The following is a 13682-nucleotide window of genomic DNA, read 5'->3' as shown; positions in this document are numbered from 1 at the left end:
ATCCAGCGATGACAGCGGGTGATCCAATGACGAAATAAAGTTCTGGACTTCTAGCTCCGACCAGCGATGTCACAGCAGGATCCTGATCGCTGCTGCGTGTCAAACACAACGAGATCGCTATCCAGGACGCTGCAACGTCACGGATCACTGTCGTTCTCGTTCAAAAGTTGCTCAGTGTGACGGTACCTTAAGTTTAGACATAAACGATGAATTAGAAATCATGAGTAGCAGGAGATAATTTGGCATCTTGCTGGGTTACCATATTAATCAGATATATACTAGTAGAAAAGGAACTGGCCAAATGGGAAGGAAACAAGACACGACACCTGACGCGGGACAGTCCAATAACATATATGATATTTTATAAATATCCAGAATTTGCAATGAGAAGAAAATAAAAATAAAACATGATATTTTGCTTTATGATAAATATTATAGACTTACAGTATATATTATTCATTTATCCAATGCAGAGGCCAATAACTATAGAAGTGAATAGTAGAGTTGAGCGACTTTTTCTTTTTTCGGATCGAGTCGGGTTTCACGAAACCCGACTTTGTCAAAAGTCGGGTCGGGTGAAATCAGCCGATTATTGCGAAAAGTCGGGGGCCGACTGAAACACGAAACCCAATGCAAGTCAATGGGGAATCAAAGTCGGCAGTGAGTGGAGGACAGGAAAACACCTACAGTGCCCATTTTAATGCCAAAAACATCAATTCTTATTACTTAAGCTTGTCAATCTTAATTTACTTTATAATAATAGTTAGGCATTGAAAACTGGGGGTCATTTGGCTAAAGTTGTGGGGGGTAGGGCTGGCTCAAGATTTTCGTGGGCCCAGGAAACGCGGAATACGTCACGGCGGTGGAGCAGGGGGAGGTAAGTATTTCAACTCTGCAAGTGCTGTGATCCTGAGCAAGCAGGGGGGGCCCACTCGTTGGCCCTGGCACAGGGCCCCTCATAGTACAGCGGTGTGTTTGATGGCGGGTGGCGCCTCCCACTGGCAGAGACACTTTTGCGTACTATGAGGGGGCCTGTGCCAGTGACGTCACCAACGAGTATGCCCCCCCACCTGATGAAGGAACCTGCAATTTCATCTGCACCTTCCTCTTTGTCCCCGTGTAAGGTGGCATAGTATGCGGGAAGGGGAACCTGACTTTCAGCAGGGTCACATTCTGGCTGTGTAGAGTGCAAGGGGAATGTAGTGGTCTGGGTCAATGTACCAGCAGACCCATCAAGCAGTGGCTGGGCAATGGGCAGGATGAGGAGGAAACACAAATATAGGCCCAAATAATAAAGTAGGCTAAATGCAGTTCAAAATTGGTAACAGGACTAAACAGGCGGCATTGATTTGTTCAGTGGAGGAAAACTGTAATGAGTGGCAGACACAGTAAGAAGGCCCAAATAATAAAGTAGGCTAAATGCAGTTCAAATGTGGTAACAGGACTAAACAGGCAGCATTGCTTTGTTCAGTGGAGGAAAACTGTAATGAGTGGCAGACACAGTTAGTAGGCCCAAATAATAAAGTAGGCTAAATGCAGTTCAAATGTGGTAACAGGACTAAAAAAGTGGCATTGCTTTGTTCAGTGGAGGAAAACTGTAATGAGTGGCAGACACAGTTAGTAGGCCCAAATAATAAAGTGGGCTAAATGTCTGCCAAAAAATTGTTCATAAATAAACAGGTGGCATAGCTAGGTACAGGGGTGGGCTCCTCTGCTGAGTAGCAGACAGTGGTAGTAGGCGCAAAGTATTAACTGGTCTAAATGGACGCCAGGGCCCCTGTATATTTTAACTATCATCTATCATTTCAACAAATTTGTATTGGCAGTGCCATTGAAGGATTTAACAGCACAGACTACACAGTGGTGGAGTAGGGAGAGGTAAGTATTGCAAGTGGTAGAGCACTGTTCGAGCTGGGGGGGACACTCTCTCGTGGGCGGCGGTACTGGCACAGGACCCCCCATATTAGGATGGTGTGTCTAACGTTGGTTGTGCACCACCACCATCAGTACCAGCTGGCAACCACCGCCCATGGGCTCTTCCACCAGACTTCCTCATTTTTTGGAAAAGCTAACCAAAATAACAACCGTTATATGGTACTGTAAAACAAGGTAGAAGGTGTATATAAACTTGTTGAGAATTTAAATTTTTTTTGGGAGACTGAACCAAAACTCAGGCCCTGTGCATAAAACAACACAATGTAAGTGTCAGAAAGTGGCTGGCTGATATACGACAAACTAACAGGACTGAAGTATATCCACTTTGTGAGAATTTGAATCTCACTTTTTTGGGGGGAGACTGAACCCAATCTCAGGCCCAGTGTATATAACAACGCAATCTAAGTGGCAGAAAGTGGCTGGCTGACATACGACAAACTAACAGGACTGAAGTATATCCACTTTGTGAGAATTTGAATCTCACTTTTTATTTTTTGCAGACTGAACCAAAACTCAGGCTCAGTGTATAAAACAACACAATGTAAGTGGCAGAAAGTGGCTGGAAGATATATGAAAAAATACAAGGACTGTAGTACAATTTCAATCTCCCTACAATGATCTCAGGACAAGTATGGCAGCAACAAAAAAGGACTGCTGCAGACAAAAGTGTGGACAAATAAACCAGATAACTGTGCAGAAAGGAGCAACAGGATTTTTGCTTTTAAAAAAGCAGCTGGTTTGCACAGCAGCGTGCAAACAGCAATGCAGCTATCAGGGAGCCTTATAAGGCAGCCTAATAAGCTACAGAGCTGATGCACAAAGATATAGCCTCCACTGTCCCTGCAAAAAAAAGGTGGTGTTGGACAGTGGAAATCGCTACAGCACAAGCAGTTTGGGGGTTAATCTTCCCTCTCTAACTATATCCCTTCTTCTGATGAAGCTGCAGCAACCTCTCCCTATGCTAAGATCGGCAGAAGTAAGATGGCGGTCAGCGTGCACGCCCCTTTATAGCCCCTGTGACGCCGTGGAAAGCAAGCCAATCACTGTCATGCCCTTCTCTAAGATGGTGGGGACCGAGACCTATGTCATCACGCTGCCCACACTCTGCGTCCTCCTTCATTGGCTGAAAAATGGCGCTGAAAGCGTCATATGAAACGCGACTTTTGCGCGCAGATCGGCGACCTCATGGCCGATCCCACACTAGGATCAGGTCAGGTTTCATGAAACCTGATTTTGCCGAAAGTCGGCGATTTTTGAATTTGTCCGATCCGTTTCGCTCAACCCTAGTGAATAGTAATTCTAAAAATAAACATAATTTTATTATAAATGGAGACTACTAAAGATTTCTTATAACCTTTATTGTATCAAAATCCACATGATGAAAGAGATTTAAAATATAAAGGATAGGTGTTGCAGGAAGGAAAAGGTCTTATTGTACAGCTACGTGTAGTTGAACGGTCAGATAACCATAAGTTGCGGTTGCATCAAAAAAGTGCAAGTGTGTAAAGTTATAAAGACTATGAAAAAATACTAAATCGAAAAATATGGTACTGGTAATAAGTGAAACCACCTTAACCCCTTAGTGACCAAGCCAAATTTTTAAAATTTGACCAGTATCGCTTTATGCTTCAACATGTTAGAATCTGTTTAGTTTGTGACTATCCGCCATTTTTCTTGTGGAGTTCTGGCTTCAGGCTTTTTCCTCTGGTGCTGGGTTTGTCTTGGGTGAGGTGTTTGTATCACTCTTTATTAACCAGCACCTGCCTCCCTCTCCTTGCTGGACAACAGTGTTTATCTGCTTGAGCTCTAGCTTGGTGCTTTGCTTTGTCTTCTGTGTGTGTTATTTGTGCAGTGCTGGTACCTCTGGTTCAGCTAGCCTTAGTTCCTGTTTTCTATTTGTTTCTGCAGCCTTCTCTTTGGTTTCCATTAGGAGGTGACCCATTTTTGTACCCAGTCCTTAGTTCTTTAGGGAACCCCTTCCCATTATCTATAGGTCTTCACTTGAGATTAACCTAGGATCGTCATTGGGTCTATTCGCAAGGAATGAGTCGCCCACTCCATCGTAGGGTTTCAGCCTAGTCATAGTGCAGGGTCAGTTTTCCCCTTTCTTCCTTAGTCCTGTGTTGCAGATCCATAACAGTTTGTCCAGCCAGAAAGAAGTATAAAAAAAACACCCCTCCCGGATCTCTGCAATATGAACAGCGTTCAAGATCTTGCTCAGCATCTGCAAGGGTTAACGTTGGAAGTTGCCAGCTTAAAAAAGCACGTGAGTAGTGCGTAATTGCCCTGGAATCCGCTCTGAAAAACCTAGGGTGGGTTTGCCTGAATGTTTTTCTGGTAAACGGCAGGAATTTTTTTTGTTTAAAAATGCATGTTTACTTTATTTTTGGCTTAGACCCAGGTCTTCAGGGGCTGAATTACAGCGTGTGGGAATTATTATTTTGTTATTGCGAGGTGAGCCGCAAGTTTAGGCATTTTCATTGCGTCCAGATGACCCTTGTTTGATGTCAGTAGAAGCGTTTTTTTCTGCTATGGGGATATTATATGATGATCCTGATCGGGTCACTACAGCCAAGGCAGAACTTAGGCGGCTGAAACAGGGTTCTGGTGATGCTGAGAGATATTGTACCCAGTTCAGATGATGGTCTGCAGAGGTCAGCTGGAATGATCCAGCACTTAAGAGTCAGTTTTTAGCAAGTTTGAATGACAGGGTTAAAGATTTGCTTATTGCATATCCTGCACCTGCTACGCTTGAGGCTGCTATGAAATTAGCTATCCAGGTGGACAGAAGATTGAGAGGTAGAAAGAATGAGGAGAAGGTTTCAATTTTGCTAGAAAGCCCCGTTGACTTTGGGGAGCCGATGCAACTTGGGGCGATGTCCTCCCGTTCCCAGGAAAGGCAGAGAAAATTTTCTGAGGAGCTATGCCTTTATTGTGGTAAGGCTGACCATTTTATTAAGCAATGTGAAGGACGCATAAAGAAGGAAAAGAGAAAAAATAAGGTAAATCAGAATAACCCTCCCTTTCGCATTGCATTTTTAAGGTCGGCAGGAGTTTCTTTTTCTAGTAGTTCTACCTGTCGTGGTCATTCGATTGATTTTCAAGTGATGGTGGACTGTGGTTCTGCACTTAATTTGATTGATCAACAATTTCTAGACAAGTATAAGATTGATTCTGTTCCTTTATCATGCCCTTTTCCTGTAGTGGCGATTGATAACACTCCTCTAGAACATGGGTGCATTTCTCGAAAGGTCATCGGGTTTCCACTCACTGTGAATATGGAACACCAGGAATCTTTAGATTTGTTTGTACTTGGTAAATTGCCTTTTCCAGTTGTACTGGGGTTACCCTGGTTAAAAATGCACAATCCTTTACTGGACTGGACGTCAAGTACGATAAGATCCTGGGGTCAGGAGTGTTATGGGAAATGTTGTGATGTACACATTGCTGCTTTCAGAAGTGGAGTCACAAGCTCTACCACCTCATATAGATTACAATTGCGCTATTGAGAACGTCCCAGGTGCTACTCTCCCTAAGAGTCGTTTATTTAATCTGATGATTCCCGAGAGGGAGGCCTTAAAGGAATACCTGCAGACTAGTCTTGCTGCAGGTCATATAAGACCCTCTAAGTCCCCTGTGGCTGTGGGGTTCTTTTTTGTTAAAAAAGATGGGGGTCTTAGGCCGTGTCTTGATTTCAGGGAGATTAATAAGATCACTGTGTGCAATCCTTACAACTTGCCGCTAATTCTGGATTGTTTAACCAATTAGTTGGGGCCAAGTGGTTCTCTAAGATCGATCTCCGTGGGGCATATAATTTGCTGCGGGTTAAAGAAGGCGATGAATGGAAGACAGCCTTTAATACCCCGGTAGGTTATTCTGAGCATCTAGTTGTGCCTTTCGGCCTTACAAATGCTCCGGCGTTCTTTCAAAATTTCATTAACGACATCCTGAGGCCGTTGATCGGTAGGAGTGTGATTGTTTATTTGGATGATATTTTGATCTATTCGCCCGATCTGGAGTCGCATTGGCAGAGAGTCCGTGAGGTTCTGCAGCTTCTGAGAGAAAACACACTCTTTGCTAAACTGGAGAAATGCGAGTTTGTGGTACAGAAAATTAGATTTTTGGGGTACTTCGTTTCCAGTGATGGTTTTGAAATGGACCCGGTGAAGGTACAGGCGGTATTGGAGTGGCCTAGACCTGAATGCTTGAAGTCGATTCAGAGATTTTTGGGGTTTGCTAAATATTATAGAAAATTCATAAATAATTTTTCTGTTATCGCAAAACCCCTTACTAATCTTACTAAGAAGGCTTCCAATACTATCCAATGGTCCCCTGAGGCTGTTAAGGCTTTTGAGCATCTCAAGGAGAGGTTTAGCTCTGCTCCTGTTTTGATCCAGACAGATGAGACTAACCCCTTTCTGGTAGAGGTGGAATCCTCATCAGTAGGAGTGGGGGCTATTCTGTCCCAGGAGGGAGAGGATGGGGTGCATCTCTGTGCTTTCTTTTTTAAGAAATTTTCAGAGGCGGAGCTCAACTATGATGTTGGGAGCCGAGAATTACTGGCTATTAAGCCTGCGTTTGAGTATTGGCAACATTTTTTGGAGGGTGCTAGACATCCTATACAAGTCTTTACTGATCATAAGAACCTGATCTATCTTGATGCTGCTAAACGTTTGAATGCCCATCAAGCTAGGTGGGCATTGTTTTTTGTCCGGTTCCATTTCTCTGTAACATATATCCCTTGGACAAAATATGTTAAAGCTGATGCTTTGTCTTGAAGTTTCTCTCCAGCAGTTAATACTGAAAAGGAAGAATCTATTCTGCAGAGAGGGTTGGTGGTGGCAGCATTAGGCTCTGAGTTGGAAAACAGCATTCTTAAAGCCCAGGATATGGCACCAACTAACACTCCATATGGGAAATTATTTGTGCCTAAAGCCCTGAGGAGAGCTTTGTTTACGGAATGTCATGAGTCTTATTTGGCGGGTCATCCAGGGATTCCCGAAACAAGAAAGTTGATCAGTCGGAGTTTCTGGTGGCCGGGGTGGCTAAGAGAAAATGTCAAGTGGGTGCTTCAGTGTACCATGTGTGCTAGGTCTAAGGCTTTTCATGCTCCAGCGGCAGGGTTGCTTTGCCCATTAGAGGTTCCTAGTTTTCCATGGACGCATCTTGCAATGGATTTCATCACCGACCTGCCGGTCTCTGAGGGTTTTTCTGTTATCTGTGTCGTTGTGGACCAGTTTAGTAAGATGTGTCATCTGGTCCCGTTCAATAAATTACCCTGCACTAAGACACTTGCCAGGGCATTTGTGAAAGAGATTGTCAGACTCCATGGTGTTCCCACGGACATTGTCTCCGATAGGGGACCACAGTTTGTGGCTCACTTTTGGTGTGCCTTTTGTGACAGACTTAAAGTTCATTTGTCATTTTCGTCGGGCTATCATCCGCAGTCCAATGGACAGACCAAGAGGAAGAACCAGGATGTTGAGCAGTTTTTGAGATGTTTTGTAGCGGACAATCAGGAGTTGTGGTCGGAATATCTACCGTTAGCTGAGTTTGCTCTCAATAATCATACGTCTTCTTCCGCTGGGTGTTCTTTCTTTTGTTGTACTGGGAAGAATCCATCTTCCGGTCCTTTTTCTAGGATTGGGGCGGCGAGGAGAGTTTTTCTGGAAATTTGGAAAGGGTTTGGACCAGTGTGCGCCATAATCTTAAACAGGCTAATAGGAGGTCTAAGAATTATTTTGACAAGAAAAGAAGGGAGGCAAGGTTTGTTGTTGTGGACATGGCTTGTTTGTCCTCTAGGAACCTACGTTTGAAGATCCCTTCTAAAAAGTTGGGGGCGAAGTTTGTCGGACCTTTCAAAGTGGTTCATATTGTTAACTCGGCAGCAGTGAGATTAGACATTCCTTCATCCTGGAAAATTAATTCAGTTTTTCATGTATCTGTGCTAAAGAAGGTTGACACGCCAGACAAGGTAGCTATGTCATCTGCTCCTCCAATTGATGAGGACTGCGAGTTTGAGATTTCACGCATTCTTGATTCCAGGTGGCATAGAGGAGGGTTGCAGTATCTTGTGTCCTGGAAGGGTTTTGGTCCTGAGGACAATTCCTGAGTGAAAGCTGTGGACGTCTCAGCCTCAAGGTTAATTAAGGATTTTCACAGGAGATTTCTGAATAAGGCCCGGCCTAGAGGATCCAGGGGATCCTCGTTAAAGAGGAGGTGCTGTTAGAATCTGTTTAGTTTGTGACTATCCGCCATTTTCTTGTGGAGTTCTGGCTGCTGGTCTTTTTCCTCTGGTGCTAGGTTTGTCTCGGGTCAGGTGTTTGTATCACTCTTTATTAACCAGCACCTGCCAGTCCTTGCTGGACAAAAGTGTTTATCTGCTTGAGCTCTAGCTTGGTGCTTTGCTTTGTCTTCTGTGTGTGTTATTTGTGCAGTGCTGGTATTTCTGGTTCTGCTAGCCTTAGTTTCTGTTTTCTATTGGTTTCTGCAGCCTTCTCTTTGTTTTCTATTAGGAGGTGACCCGTTTTGTACCCAGTCCTTAGTTCTTTAGGAAACCCCTTCCCCTTATCTATAGGTCTTCACTTGAGATTAACCTAGGATCGTCGGTGTGTCTATTCGCAAGGAATTGGTTGCCCAATCCATCGTAGGGCTTCAGCCTAGTCATGGTGCAGGGTCAGTTTTCCCCCTTCTACCTTAGTTCTGTGTTGCAGATCCGCAACAGTTTGTCCAGCCAGAAAGAAGTATGAAAAAAAGCACCCCTCCCGGATTTCTGCAATATGAACAGCATTCAAAATCTTTCTCAGCATCAGCAAGGGTTAACGTTGGAAGTTGCCAGCTTACAACAGCACATTAGTAGTGAGTAATTGCCCTGGAACCTGCTCTGAAGAACATGAGGTGGGTTTGCCTGAATGTTTTTCTGGTAAACGGCAGGAATTTTTTTCGTTTAAAAATGCAGTGCGCAGGCGCCGGGAAAGGTCAGAGAGGCTCGGCACCTGCGCATTGGAGTACTTTCCTCTGCCCTCAACAGGGCAGACAAAGTATGCCTGCGCCAGAGCCGCGGCAGGAAGACAAGAAAAGGACGTCATCGTACGAAGATAGGAGGCGCCGGACCTGAACCGTGATGCCCATCGGACCATCACCTCAGCGGTACCGCCCCTGGGTGAGTATAATATAACCTGTTTTTCTTACCTTTCAGGTTACATTGGGGGCCTATCTACAGCATTACAGAATGCTGTAAATAAGCTCCTGATGCCTGTGGCCTTAGCTCCTATACAATTTTTGAGGTGACAGATTCCCTTTAACAATGTAGCAGTAATTTTTTATTTTTTTCAAGGAAATTTGCAAAACTTTTTTTTTTTAGGGACCTATTTAGTTTTGAAGTGATTCTGGGGGTCCTAGATATTGGAAAACTCCAAAAGTGATAACATTTTCAAAACAGCAGCAGTCAACTTATTCAAAATTGCTTTCAGGTAGTTTGTTAACCCATCAGGTGCTTTTCAGGAAGTAATGCAAAGTGGAATGACAGGAATGAAGACATTTATTTTTACCATCTAAATGTTGATAACTTCTGAACAGGCAGCTATAGCCGGCAAACTCTAAAGCCATTGTTTGGCCATGAATTGGTAAACATTAGGACCACGCGATCAAGATCTCAGGTGCCAATGAGTTTAAAGAGGGAACCCCCACACTCTGTTAACCATCTAGATGCTGTAGTTATTATTGACCACATCATTGAAGGGGTTAAACAGCTATATTCGTGTGAAAACACAGATCGTGGCTGATGCAGCAAGTTGTCAGCTATAGTGTATAGCCGACAGTTGCTGGATTGTAGTGGGACACTAGTCTCTTATATCGCTGGTCAGTAAAAATACATATTGTTGGTCACTATGGGGTTAAAACAACGGCAAATGGCACCTATAATATACTTGGTATTTAGTGCTGGATATCATAATGAGCAAAATTTTCAAGTGAAAAACAAAGAGAAAATAACAACAGTCATACATTGAATATCAGATTAGTAGGTTTTACCAGAGTGGTAGAAAGAGAGCATCCCAAATGCATGTTTTGAATTTTCTTCATTAGGGTACCGTCTCACATTGGCACTTTGATCGCTACGACGGTACGATCCGTGACGTTCCAGGGATATCCATACGATATCGCTGTGTCTGACACGCAGCGGCGATCAGGGACCCTGCTGAGAATTGTACGTCGTAGCAGATCGTTTGAAACTTTATTTCGTCGCTGGATCTCCCGCTGTCATCGCTGCATCGGTGTGTGTGACACCGATCCAGCGATGCGTTCTCTTGTAACCAGGGTAAACATCGGGTTACTAAGCGCAGGGCCGCGCTTAGTAACCCGATGTTTACCCTGGTTACCATCGTAAATGTAAAAAAAAAAAGCCAGTACATACTTACATTCCGGTGTCCGTCAGGTCCCTGGCCGTCTGCTTCCCTGCACTGACTGTGAGTGCCGGCCGTAAAGTGAAAGCAGAGCACAGCGGTGACGTCACCGCTCTGCTTTGGCCGGCGCTTGCACAGGATGCAGGAGGAGTGCAGGGAAGCGGACGCCGGGCACCGGAATGTGAGTATGTGTTTTTTTTATTTTACGTTTACGCTGGTAACCAGGGTAAACATCGGGTTACCAAGCGCGGCCCTGCGCTTAGTAACCCGATGTTTACCCTGGTTACCCGGGGACTTCGGCATCATTGGTCGCTGGAGAGCTGTCTGTGTGACAGCTCTCCAGCGACCACACAACGACTTACCAACGATCACGGCCAGGTCGTATCGCTGGTTGTGATCGTTGGTAAATCATTTTGTGTAACGGTACCCTATGGGGCTTGATGTGGCACAGGAGATGGAGGTATTTAATAGGATTATCAATGAGACCAGGAAATTAACTCTAAACGCAACAGCTGAAGACTGTGTTTCCCTGATGGCGCTGGACCTTCCACATCCCCAGAATTAACACGCTATGTCACACTGCCGCGCTCACACCCCCATTATATTAAGCATGTAACTGATTAGATAGTGATCCATTTCTGTGTTATATCTTAGGTTCTTACCAAGATATTAGAAAACCACTTGTGAAGTGTGTGTTTCCTCTTAAACATTGTACAATCTGGACAGAGTTCTTAGGCAGAAAGGTGTATCATTTATTTGTAGAGTCATAAAAAATCAATGCACTCCAGGCTAAGTGGCCAGTATTTATTTGCCTTTAGTATTGTTTAATTCCAGGCATCAATTAAAGATGTTGTAATGCCAACATTGGTCCCAGGATTCTTTTAGACTTTACCTCATCGGTTCACATTTCTGATCTTTTGTCTACTGATGTAATTCAAGGACAAGAAAATATAAATGAGGAAAGCACATTGTCTTGTTCTCTGAGGGGCTCATTACAATACCTGTTTGCATTGTGGACGATAATCAATGGTCCTCCATATATACATAAAGTAATCTCATTAAAAGATATGTTTCATAGCAAAATCTCTCCTGATATGATAGAACTTTATTTCTTTTTATTCTATGAGGAACATGGACAGATAGAAATATGTTTGTGTGACATACAGTGTAATCAGTGCTTTGCATGTGTAGTTTTCTATGCTTGTACTTACTGAATAAATAAATAAAATGGTGTGTGGTCCCCCTTATTTTTATTATTCAGCTGAGGGAAAGCAGACAGCTCGGAGCTGGTGTTTTTTTCTGGCACGTGGTCATCATCCATAAAGCCTCTCAACCTATTAATATCACAGCTGTCTGCGCAGCCTTTACTAGCTATTAAAAAGGTGGAACCCAATAAAAATGACAAGTGGTCCCCCCTATTTTTAATAACCAGCAAAGGCTAAACAGACAGCTGTGGGTAGATCTTAATAAGGTGGGAAGAGACCATGGATATTGGCCACCTCCCAGACTGATAACACCAGCCCTCAGCCACCCCGGAAATGGTGCATCCATTAGATTTTGGTGATTTGCCTTGGCTCTTCCCTGCTTCTGTTGGCAAGCAGGGTTATGGTTGTGGGGTTGATGTCAGCTGTGTTATGTCCGCTGACATCAAGCCCAGGGGTTAGTAATGGAGAGGCATTTATCAGTCAAAAGTAATTAACACACACACAGAGAAAAGTCCTTTACCTTTAAAAAGAACTTACCCATTTAATACCATTAAAAAATAAAATATTTCAAAGGGGTCTGCCATAAATCCATAAAAAGGAGGTCCCATGTCGATCCACAACTCTGCTGCATCCAGAGGCTGTGCTGAGTGGTAACATCAGCAATCACACAGGGGTTAACATGAGAACCACTGCCTGTGACCTGCGATGACCATAATAGTGATGAGCGAGCACTAAAATGCTCGGGTGCTCATTGCTCGGGTCAAGCAGATTGGTATACTCAGATACTCGACCAGAACAATGAGCCAAATGTAAGTCTATGGGAGACCCGAGTATTTTTACCGCGATCCCCCAAGTGTCCTTTTAAGGTCTAAAAACATGTGAAAATCATGCAAAAACTGCTCAAATGACACAGGAGCCTCATGGGGATCGCCCCTGGAAGCATTCCTGACTCCTAGTACACAGCTTTAAACAATTTTTCCGAGATTCATGCCATTTTTCCCGGTGCCACAAAAAACACACTAAAACGAAACCAAAACGGATATTGCTGGGGAATATGTCAAAGTTCATCCTTTGCAGGTTAATGACTTGCCTGTAAGGCCAAATAATTAACCCCAGAGCAAAAGTTTCCTCCCCCACTTAGGCTTAGTTCAGACGCAGCATTTTTGAAGCGTTTCAACTTTAACATTGCTTTCAACCACTACAAATGCATTCACTGGGTAATGTCATTGCAACATTTAACACTCCTAGCTGGCCATGTGGTGTGTGACACATAAGCAGACCCATCTTGTTTCATTTACGAAGGAGGGACTCTTAGTCACACAGCCTTTTTTTTACTGGTGCATCAGGAGGCATTAATCTTCTTAAAGGGTCATTATTAAACAGTGGGTCTCCTAAACTGTTGTAGCCTATGCTGTGAGTGGATGGGCTGCCAAGAATTTCCATGCACTACAATACCCCTTTCATAAGATGTCCAGGAGGGCCTGCTCTGCTACCAATTCATATGCACCCCAATAAGCCTTTGAACCCACATAATGGATGGGCCCATGCAAATCCACTTCACAATATTCATTTTGTACTCCATACTCCTTTGTTTTACACATTGGCAGCAAGGCCAGCCCTGCTGCATAGTCAGTTATATGCACCCCTTTACTTTTTGGAGCCCACATACTGGATGGGCCCATAAAAATCCACTTCACCATATGCATTTTGTACTCCCGTACGCCTTTGTTTTACACATTGGCAGCAAGGCCAGCGCTAGTCATATGCACCCCATTACACCTTGGAACCCACATACTGGATGGGCCCATGAAAATCCATTTGTATTTTTTAATGGTATGATGGTTCCCTCTTTGCAGAATTATTTACAGGAGAATTTGGTAATTTTATTTGCCATGTTTTTAATACTAAGGTTCAGATACGGCTTTAAATAAGGCTAATACTTGCAAAACAACGCAATTTTATTGCAAACTACAAAATTCAAGGAATAGTATGATTGAATAGTGTGAGTGCGTACACTTTGTATATGTTAACATACAAACGTTAACAAGTATAAGCATTAAATACATATAGTGATTACGTATATATAAAGATTAACTTCATACATTATACTTACTTCATCCACAAGAGGCTTGTAAACATC

This window comes from Ranitomeya variabilis, chromosome 3 (genome assembly GCF_051348905.1).
Source record: "Ranitomeya variabilis isolate aRanVar5 chromosome 3, aRanVar5.hap1, whole genome shotgun sequence".
NCBI classification, from domain to species: domain Eukaryota; kingdom Metazoa; phylum Chordata; class Amphibia; order Anura; family Dendrobatidae; genus Ranitomeya; species Ranitomeya variabilis.
Note: the sequence above shows the minus strand (reverse complement) of the source record.